We start from the raw sequence: 11,331 nt of genomic DNA, 5'->3' as shown, positions 1-11,331 counted from the left end.
AATCTGTTGCTGGTACACCCTCTTCATTATCCTTTCCTATAAAGACTTGACATGAGGAAGAAGAGACATAAGCTATGCACAAAGATCACAAACATCAAAGAAGCAGCAGCGAGTACTGGTGAGGGATTCAAACACCAGGACACTGGCATGCTTCGGTGCTGAGAGATCCTCTCAGTAAATAGCTCCCCTTGACTTTTGGAACACATGGCAATCCCACCCACTGATACAATTGAGCCTCTGTTTCATACTGCTAGTGTTTTCATTGAGTAGAGAAAAAGAGAAAGTAAAAAGTCATTGATTGTTTTCATGGAACGTTAAAGAGCAGTCTGTATTAGATAATGATGGTTACCAGACTTAGGTCAGTGACCTGGATTCTTTGTAGAACAAGACTGTACAAAAAGATACTCAGTTACTAGGAATGAAGAATTTGTTTTCTTCCCTCGTGGGAAACAAATTAGCTCAATTCACGTGAGTGGTTTCTTTTTCTTTGCATCCCTTTCACTTTGTATCCTTTTCTTTGTAACCTTTTATAGAGAGGTTCTGAGTTTCCTAAAGTTAGGGGGGAAGGGAGGGGAAAGAGAAAGCGAGAGAAATGAGAGACTAATTTTGCAGAGAGCCATCACCCATCTTTGACCTTTTCCCCCCTATTTTTGTTTTTGAGACAAAGGTTTGAAATGTGGACCAAACAGACCTCAAACTCACAGTGATCCTCCTGCCTCAGCCACCTGAGTCCTGGGATTATAGGTGTCCACCACAATGCCCAGCCAGCTTTAACTCATTAATTATCCTGTATTTTAAAAACTTTAAAAATTTTGTGAGTGAGTATATGAGTGGGAGGGAGGTGTGCAGGCGCCTATGCAAGCTGGAAGAGTGTTTCACATCCCCTGGAGCTGTGAGCCAACCGATTTGGGTGCTGAGAATGGAACTTGGGTCCTCTGCAAAGGAGTTCTCACCCTCTGAGCCATCGCTCCAGCCTCATTATTTATGTTGATTACATTTATTTACTTATTTTTGTGTGGGGTCTGTGTGTCCCATGGGACTTGAGTAGATATCAGAAGACTACCAACAGGAATTGGTCTCCTTCCGCCATGTTTGTCCTGGAGCTTGAATTGCCTTTACCCAGTGAGCTATCTCACTGGCCCTCAAAAACTCTTAAAGTAGCTCTGAAACATTCTCTCTTTCTCTTTCTCTCTCCCTCCCTCCATCTCAAAGATTTATTTGTTTTTGTGTGCATTGGTGTTGTGCCTGCATGTCTGTGCAAGGGTGTCAGATTTCCTGAAACTGGAGTTACAGAGTTTGCGAGCTGCCATGTGGGTGCTGGGAATTAAACCTGGGTTTTAATTCCTCTGGAAGAGCAGCCATTGCTCTTAACGGCTGAGCCACTTCTCTAGCCCTCTAAAACATTTTTCAAAGACAGCTATTTTCAATTCCCTCAGGCACTGAAGTTATAAACAAACAAAAAGTTATAAACACACACACATAAGTAAATCTTTTTTAAAGCAAAATTCCTGGCAGCATCCACTCCAAAGGCAAAATTTAGGAGATCAGTTAAGTATGTTTATCTCTAGCACACAGAACCTAAGCTAACAGCCTGTGGTAGGGGACACAGGACTCCTGCTCTCTGTAGCTTAGAGAATTAGAGGAAGAGTGCCCTGGTGTTTTCCTTGTGCTGGGTCACTGCCAGGAAAACGAGAGCCCTCCTTCAGAATAATTGCCTGCACCCTTTCCCAGCGCCAGGATGCACCGAGCCAGCCGTGTGCGGCCTGCCCTGTCTGCCACGCTCCTTGACTGCGCCTGCTCAGCACATTCGCGCACTGAGGCGTGGGCCGGGAGGGTGAGAGTGTAAAAGTGCTCTGGCTGCTATGCAGGCAGAAGGAAAACAACTTCACTTTTTCTTCTTTTCTTTCTTTCTTTTTCTAGTTTGTTTGTTTTGAGACAGGGTTTCTCTGTGTAGCCTTGGCTGTCCTGGACTCACTTGGTAGACCAGGCTAGCCTCAAACTCACAGAGCTCCCCAGTGCTGGGATTACAGGTATAAGCCAGAGGTGCTTGGGAACTTGTGATTTTCTAATCAGATAATATTGGTACTCAGAGTGAAGTATTATTATTTTCCCTCAATAGTAAACATTTGCTAGGGTCTTATACCAACAAGAAAACTATAAAATAGTTTTGGTTGAGCTAGTGAGAATAGTTACCCCTCCCCATTATAAAAAAATGAAAATGTTTATTTGTTGTTTTGTTTTGTTTTTGTTTGTTTAAGTTTTTGCTGGTAATCTTAGCTGTAAGCTTTGGAAAAGTTAATTTAGTTTATTAACAAGCTCAACAATATACTCATTTAGTTCTTATTTAGTAAACTTTAAGCTAAACCCAAGAGTCATTGAAAAAAGAGCTTATAATAAAATAGTGAAAAAATAACCTTTATAATTTTGCATTATTTAAAAAAAAATCTGCTTTTGGTAACACACAAAACTACCCAGGCCTAATTTTCTTCATTGTTTTACAGCATGAGAAAAAGCGATCTTCAAAATCAAGAGCAACAAGATTCTGTATTTTAATAAACAGAAAAAATTAAGTTTATAAATAAATCTGTTTTTAAATCTTCATTACATTTTTATTTATTCTTAGTGGGTGTAGGTGAGAATGTATGCATTCCAAGGTACACATGCAGAGGCCAGAGAAGAGCAGGCCAGAGTGTCAGACTCATCGGGAGTGCCTTTACCAGTTGAGCCACTTCACCAGCCCAAAGGTTTTTTCGTAAAAGAGATACTTCCACATATGGTTTTAGCCTTTTTTAGAGATTAATTTAGATATATTTACCAACGGCATTCAAATTATTCATGACTTCTAAATATGAACAGGCCTGGAAATTGCCCTGAAAAGAAATTCCCTCTCCAAGTTATGCACAAGTACACAGCTTACGTTGATGTAGATTAAACACATGTAGGTTCTCAAAACAGGCCTGGTCGTGGGAGGCATACAGCATCCTCCCCCTGATGTTTCTGGGAATTTGCACCAACAGAACACGTGGGTTCCGTATCTCACTCAAACCCACCATACCGATTCCTTTCTAGCCAGGTGCTGGAACACAGAGCATTTAGTGGGCATGGACACTGTGATGTGATCTTGAATAGTAAGAGCCACAAACTCCAAGGAGCCCAGCAATGACAGTGGCTGAGCGGAGTTAGCTTTGCCTTCTAAGAGTCTATACATCTGTGGCTGTTGTCCTGGTCACACTCATCTGAGGGTCCCAGAGTGTTTCTTGCTCTTCGGGGACTCTGAGGTTGACCCCAGCTGAAGAATGTGGAGGTCTGTTTGTGGAATGAGCACACTGGGGTGGGGCTGTCAGTGGATGTATTTTTATTAGTTCTTTGAGAGCTTCACACATTGTGTTTCACAAAACTTTTTCCACATCTACCCCCACCTCCTTACCCACCCAAACTCTGAGTCCTTCTTTTTTTTTTTTTTTACCCTTGAAGACTAATTTGTGCTGTCCGTAAAACTATGTGATGGTGTTTGCCCCCATATACGAACCCTGAGCCCTTTTCAAGCTTTCCTCTTGAGGAAAATTAAGATATTTAAGATATTCTACTCTTAAGGAAGTGCAACCAACTTCAATAAAAAACAAAACCAGACTAGGGCTGGGAGGTGGTGTAGCCGGTGAAACACTTGGCCCTGCTAGTACAAGGACATGGATTTGACCCTGCAACCCACATGAAGCGCTGAGCTTGGTGGTGTGTCCTCATAAGCCAAGCTGTGGGGATGCAGCGGCAGGAGAACTCCCGAGGCCTGCGGGCTAGTGAGTCCAGCCTACTTAGTGAGCTCCAGGCCAGCAAAAACCCGTCTTAGAGAAGGAGAGGCCCTCCTGAGGATGACACCCGAAGTTCTGTGTCCTCAGGCACGACTATGCATTCTTATATGCACAAACACACACACATGCACATAAACACACACATTTTCAGAATTAGGCTGAAGCATTTAGTCTATTTGTTGTTAGGGTAGTTCTAACTCTCCTTAGGTAATAGTGCACAAAAGCCTTTAGCCCCTAAAGCAGGAAACCTGGCTGAAGAGACTACTGTGTAAAAGCTCCTGCTGTGAAGTCTCACCGATCTAAGCTGTATCCCTAGAGCCTTCAGGTGGAGGGGCAGACTCTACTCCCACAAGTTGACCTCTGACCGCCACAGGTATTACAGCCTGTGTGAGCACACACCTATACACACACCTCCACACACTTGTGTAAACTGTAACAAAAAATAGCGCTCCCTAAACCCAAAGACATGCTTGAACCTATTTTCTCTGCAGGTTTAGATGTGTTTGTTGTCTGTGTGCTTATTGGTTAAGGAATGGATCAGATTTTTCTAAGTTGTGTTTCACTGCTATGGTGGAAATCTACAAAAGTGGGTAATAGACTATTTTGGGCCCATTGTTCAGAACATATTTAACTTAGAAATGGTTACCATAGAGATGAGCACGCGTTGTGTGACTCTCCAGCTGGCAAGGCAGAATCATCTATGCTGCGAAGGCATAAATAGCCACATGTTACACAAATACTCAACAACCCCATGTCCGTAAATAATAACGTTTGTTTCAGCGATGAGCCCTGGCGGTGGAAGGACCAGGGAAGCCTGCACATTAAAAATGCACAGTGACACCAAAACCATTTTTAAAAACATCACCATGTAGCCTGAGTCAAATTCAAAGGTTAATAGTGTACTTGTAACAGAAGGACTCAGTGTGGTGGTCCATGCCCAACACCAGTGTCTGAAGCTGGAGACCGCAGGTCATTCAAGATGCTCTTCAGTGACATAACTACTGGAGGGCTAGCTTGGATACAACCCTCCCCCCAAAACAGAAGAATAGACAAACAAAAAACATATCACCAATGTCATGTTTCACTAACTAGATACAATCAGTTATCTTTGATGGACTTCTTCATCTAAGATGCTACCCTAGTCATTTTGAAGCAAGGTGTTGACCTGTGCGAGGCCCTCAAGACATTAACATTCCTTTATGGAAGGAGATGAAAGCACCGCCAGACTCAGGAGGCTGGTGAGACCCTCAATTGACTCCTCCCCATCCCAAGACTCCAATCACAACTGTTTAAGAGGTAAACAGTTGGCTGGGTGAACAGACATACTTTGTTTGAATTTTTTAATTTAGATTTGCTTATTTTATTTTATTTGTGTATGAGTTTTGTCTGTATGTATTATGTGTGCCTGGTGCCCATGGATGTCAGAAAAGGAAGTCCGATTCCCCAGAACTGGAGTTATGGATGGTTGTGAGCCAACCTTGTGGGTGCTGGAAACTGAACCCAGATCTTCTGAAAGAGCAACGAAGGCCCTGAGTCTGTCTGTCTGTCTGTCTGTCTGTCTGTCTGTCTGCCTCTATCTCTGTCTCTCTCTGTCACTCTTTTTGTTTTTTTGAGACAGGGTTTCTCTGTGTAGCCTTGGCTGTCCTGGACTCACTTTGTCGACCAGGCTGGCCTCAAACTCACAGAGATCCACCTGCCTCTTCCTCCTGAGTGCTGGGATTCCAGTCACGTGCCATTGTACCCAGCTTCTCTCGTGAGTCATCAGTTTTTAAAGGTTTCTTTCTTTTTCTTTCTTTCTCTCTCTCTCTTTCTCTTTCTTTTTTTTCTCTCTCTCTTTCTCTTTCTTTCTTTCTTTCTCTCTCTCTTTCTTTTAAAAAAATCTCATTTTTCATGTCTCATAACTAAATTAATACTTCAGTTTCCTAATTGGTCCTCAGACATAGTTTCTTCATCTCTTGTAATAATATTTTATTATGGCATTCACAATGTCCATAAACACTGTAAACCCAAATAGCTCTACATGGGGTTTGAAGCTTACATAATAAGGTATGACTATGATGCTTAATTTTGGCTGTCAGCTAAGATAAACACCTGTTGGTGTCTCTGCAAGGGCATTTCCTGCAAGGATTAAATGAGGAGGAGGCCACGGTAGCTAGCAACATTTTCTGGTGGTGGTCCAGGGGAAAACATTGTTGCCTTTTGTCTGCCCACCTGCACTCCCCACTGGTGGCTGTGCCTAATTTGTTACTGTTGCCGTCCTTCACCACAGCCACAACCCAGCTTTCTCACCCTGGAACTTGAACTGAAGACGGACGTCTCTCCATGAATCTGCCTGCCCTCCATAACTACCAGATTGGAACTGCATGGGCACCCCTACCTGAAAGCTGAGCATCCACCGATTTCTCAGCCTCTCCAGCAAGGAAACAGCAACTGTTAGCTAGCCCATGTCCTGTAACCAGTCTGATAAGTCCTGTTTGGAATACATTCATCCTTTAAGTTTGTTCTTCTAGGGAACTCTGAAAGTTCGCACCCTTTGTACCCAGAACGTGTCCCTGCAAACATGTTTTTGCTAATTGTGGGGCTTTTCTTCCTCTATGGCTGCTTTCTTCTTTTGTGTTTTTTCAAAAGTACCTATTTATTTAAAGTGATGTACATGTATGTGCCTGCACCAAATGTGCGCAGGAGCCGTGAGGACCACAAGGAAAGCACCAGATGCCCTGGACTGCGGTTACAGAGTCTGTGAGCTGATCGCCATGTGGGCGCTGGTAACTGGACTCTGCAAGGCCACCAAATGCTCTTAACTGCGGGGCCATGTCTACCCCTCTGGCTCGGTTTTTACCCCTCTCCTATGGATCGTAAAAATCAGAATCTCTTCTTAGTTTTAAAATTTTGTCAGGATGCATATTTTACAATCTTATTCTTTTTTTTTTCTGAAATTAGAATGCATCTTATAAGCAATAACGTCTTAAATACAACATTGTTCAACTTAAAGTGTTTCTCTGTGTTAGTACATAAAGGAATGATGTGTCTTATGACGAGTGCTCGCTGAAGTCCAGCCAAGTTTGTTTTTCTGCCCCTTCCCAGCCCGTGCTGAAGCACTGTCCGGGCTGCAGTCACCCCAGAAGTGTGTATTGGCTGATTTCCCAGTCATGAGCTTCACAAACGACTACAGTAAATATGATATATGTAATTAACATCATTACTTTCAAAAACAAGTTTAAAACTGTCTATTGTTGAGGAAACAGAACAAATAAAAAGGAAATTGATGATTATGCTAAACCTATTTTTGTGTATACAATATAGAATAAAATTTAGAACATTGGAATTCTGAATTATGTTCTAAGCTGCCTTTCTCTATGTTTTGAAAATAAAATCTGCTTTTTTAGGCAATGCAAAGTACTTAACTAATACCTCAAACTCTCAAATAATATATTTGTAGGGATGGCAGAAGGATCCATTTCTGTTTTTTTGCTTTTTTGTATTATTATAACATAAATAAAGCCATGCAAATATGACAAAAACATGATGTGGAACCAAAAATGTCCCATTAACAAATTTGCTTATGAGGTATTTAACTGACAAAGAAAACCTGCTCTCAAACTGGCTTTAACTGAGCTAGTTTCTTAATGTCTTTGAAAAGATCGGAGAGCAGGTGCCAGAGCCTCCAAGGCGCTTTCCCTGCACTCGCTGCAGGCCGAGCCAGGCTGCCTGGTGCACTGCAGATGGGAGTTCTAACTCGGGCCAGAAACTAAGGCCCAGTGAAGGATTCTGACTGCAGCATCCTAGAAAGATTTTACTCATCCGCATTAATAAAGATTATGTGTTGCCATGGCAGATTTTATCATGCAAAATGTCATGCCATGTCGTGCAGCAAGATGAAAATTAGTCTGGAAACCCAGCAGACCTTTACCCACAGAGTTTGCTGCTTGCTAGTTCTTTGTATTTCGGTTACTTTATTGAAATTGAGGTTTTCAGACAGATTAGAGCCAATGCTGGGAGAATGCCCAGTGTACTGCTTGGCATGAGCACCCTAAATCTGCCAAGACAGAGAAATGAAGCCAGCGGCACGGGCATGGGCTCGTAATCCCAGACACCCCAGGTGTCTGAGGAGAAGGCTCACCAGTTCAAGACCTTCAGGGACTCCATATAGAGAGTTTAGAGTCAGCCTGAACATCTTAGACCATTTCTCAAAACAAAAAGCAAAACGGGGGCTCGTTGTGTACTTGTGTGGCAGGTTGAGGGACCCAGACTTAATACCCGTTATCATGGGGGAAGGACGAAAAAGGTTTAATACCTGTTATCATGGGGGAAGGGAGGACAGTGTGAGAAACTGGAGGGCAAAGAAATGTGTTTCAGGGTGTGTTCCCTGAGCCCAGCCCCTTGGCCCTTTGCTGTGTGACTCTTCCTGAGAAGCCGTAAAGATAATCATCCAGATAGAGGGTACAGATAGCCTCAGCACAGAAAGGATTCTGCTCTCCATCAGCCCAAGGAGTCGGTTAGACGGGAGCACGGGTAGCTCAAAGGCAGTGGCATCCCTCACCGTCCATGTCTCACTGATGGCAGCGGCACCACCAGAGACAACCCACCCCATTACCTCAGCATTCCTTACTGCTGATATGACTTCAGGGAAAGGTTGCTTTGGGAACCTTGAAAGCCTTGGAAACCTATGCCCTCCTTCCATGAGGGAATTTTTTGTTTGGTTTTGCTTTTTGAGACAAAAAGATCTGGAATTCACTCTGAAGACCAGACTAGCCTCAAACTCACAAGTGCTGGCATTAAAGGCGTGAGCCTCCGTGCCCAGCTCATGAGGGAATACTAATAGGCTTGATCTCATGGGACTCTGCTGTGGGCAATCATAGCTGGTCTGCTTCAAGAATGGCTTCACCAGGGGCCGGAGAGATGGCTCAGAGGATAAGAGCACTGCCTGCTCTTCTAGTAACTGGGGAGCAGGCATTCAAACATATGAGCCCTCAGGGATTCTATGTTTTAATAATGTTTAATAAGGAGGCATCCTTATTAAAGCCACCACACCAGTCACATCCCTCCTTAATCACAACCGCCTACCGCAAAACAGAAGCCTCCTCGGACTGGCACTGATAGCACAGTACTATGCAGATGGAAATTTGATAGTCACATTGTATCTATTTAACAAAACAATCATAGTAGCCTTGGCTTGTGTGCTAAGATTTCCTCAATCAACAGAGTTTGCCTGCTCTTACAGTACCAAACATGGGTTTCCTCATATGGGGAGGACCTGGTATATAACTGGAGGAGTTGATTTCATCCATAGAAGTTATGCCGTGATGGCACCTGTGGCCGTCTACTATCTAGCCTATTGATAGCAAAAAGTACAAGGGCCTTAGCTGGGAAGGACCTCTGGCAATTCTCTCAGAGAAGCCCACACATGGCCTTCAAGCTGACAATCATGAGGGAGCTTCCAGCTTTGGCCCAGCCTGATTTCTTCATCACTGCTGGTATAGAGTCTTTAACAAATTTCTGGTGGGGTAATCAAGGGCTTGTACCCCCAGCACTAGGTTTTTGCACAATCATCTTATCTTAAAGTACCTTTTCCCACCTGTGCTAGGTGCCTTGTTTTTTAACTTACGTTTTTATTATTTTTCCATATGGCTTCTTTAAACCTGTAAGTCACTCAGTGAGTAGCATTATATAATGACACCTTTGTACAGAGGGTGGACATGATCTCAGAAGGTCTGCCATTTGTCCCACTTGGACTTGGGATTCACCAGCTGGCAGGGAAAAATATCTCACAAAATCTATGAAATCCAATATTTTCACAATTCTAGCTTCCTGTCTCTACTAATGTCACCAATAATATTTGTTACATGAAGAAAGCCCAATTTTATTAGAAAGGTTATGTTGTCATCTGATTGTTTTCTGTAATGTGACTGTCCATTTAACAACCCAAGCTGGAATCTAGTGTAATGCCAAAATAATAAAAGGATAAAATTACTAAACATAAATAAATTCCTAATAATTTGGACATTGGACGTTTGAATAAGAATGGCCCCCATAGGCTCATATATTGGAATGCATGGTCACCAAGCACTTGTGACCAAGCATTCAAATGGGAATGGAACTATTTGAAAAGATTAGAAGGATTAGGAGGTGTGGCCTTGTTAGGGGGAGTATTTCCCTGGGAGTGGGCTTTGAGGTTCCAAAAGCCAATGCTAGGCTCAATTCTCTGTCTCTATCTCTCTCTGCTCACATATCAGACTGTGGCTCTCAGCTACTGCTCTAGTGCCTACCTGAATTCTACCACAATGGACTGACTCTGAAACTGTAAGAAAGCCTCCAGTTAAATGCTCTTTTTCATAAAAGTTGCCTTGGTCATATTGTCTCTTCACAGTGATAGAACAGTGGCTAAAATAGACATAAAAGACCAATCTTTCCAAAAATTAAAACCTGTACAGGAGACGATAGCTACAAAAATTATCCCTCTAATAAACTAAACTAAAAAAATAATGAATTATTTTAAATATTTCAAATATCAAATGAAATATATCATAGTGTACACACAAAGGGAAATGTATAGTTAGGAATGATTGTGACAGTTAAACTTATCAATTTGATAAATTTAGATTCACCATGGATAAAAAAAATCTCTAGGCATATTTGTAAGGGATTTTTAAAATTAGGTTAATTAAAGTCGAAAGTCCTGTCCTAAAAGTGGGTGGTACTATTCCAACATTTGTCCTTCACATGAGTAAATATGAGAGTCACCCAACCGGGGAACCATGAACTGAACTTTGCAGAAAAAAGCCACACCTATGTAACAGGTGACTGACTACAAGACAGAGTGACTGATTAGAAGTTTCTGAGATATGGGATGTTGCAAATCTAGAGGCAAAATTATCTTGATGTATATCTTTAGTTCCTTTAATAGCCTTTGGTTCCCTTAATAATTGGCTACTACTATATCTGATCTACCTCTTTTTAAACAACTATTTATTTTTTAATATTAATTTTATGTGTGTAGGTGTTTTGTCTGCATGTATGTCTATGTAGCATGTGCATGCCTGGTGCCCACGGGGCCCAGATGATGTAAAATCCTAGAAACTGGAGTTACAGATGATTTGTGCTGCCGTGTGGGAATTGTGCTGGGAATTGAACCTGGACCTTCTAGAAGAGCAGCCAGTGCTCTTACCTTCTGGGCAATCCCTCCTGGCCTGTGGTCTAACATCCTTGTGACTGAGTTAGAACCCATAGCAGATAATGAGCTCCAGCACCCTCCAGCTAAGACCTTGATAGAGAGCCTCTAAAGCTGACAGTAGGAAGTCTCCACTTGCCCGTGACCCACCTTGCTGGTGATCTCACTAGCGTATCTAGAAAATAACCCGACTTACAATTTTCTCTTGTTTTATAACTTTAAAAGCTTCACAGAACCACTTCACAGGTCATTCAGGCGACCTGAATCTGTTTCTGAGCCACGCTCACTCACGTCTGGCAAAACCACCAAAACCAAACCAAACCAAACCAAACCAAACCAAACCAAACCAAACCAAAC

The sequence above is a fragment of the Psammomys obesus genome, unplaced genomic scaffold, assembly GCF_907164565.1.
Source record: "Psammomys obesus unplaced genomic scaffold, mPsaObe1.curated_primary_1811, whole genome shotgun sequence".
Taxonomy (NCBI): Eukaryota; Metazoa; Chordata; class Mammalia; order Rodentia; family Muridae; genus Psammomys; species Psammomys obesus.
The sequence above is the reverse complement of the archived record's forward strand: the minus strand, read 5'-3'. Positions refer to the sequence as shown.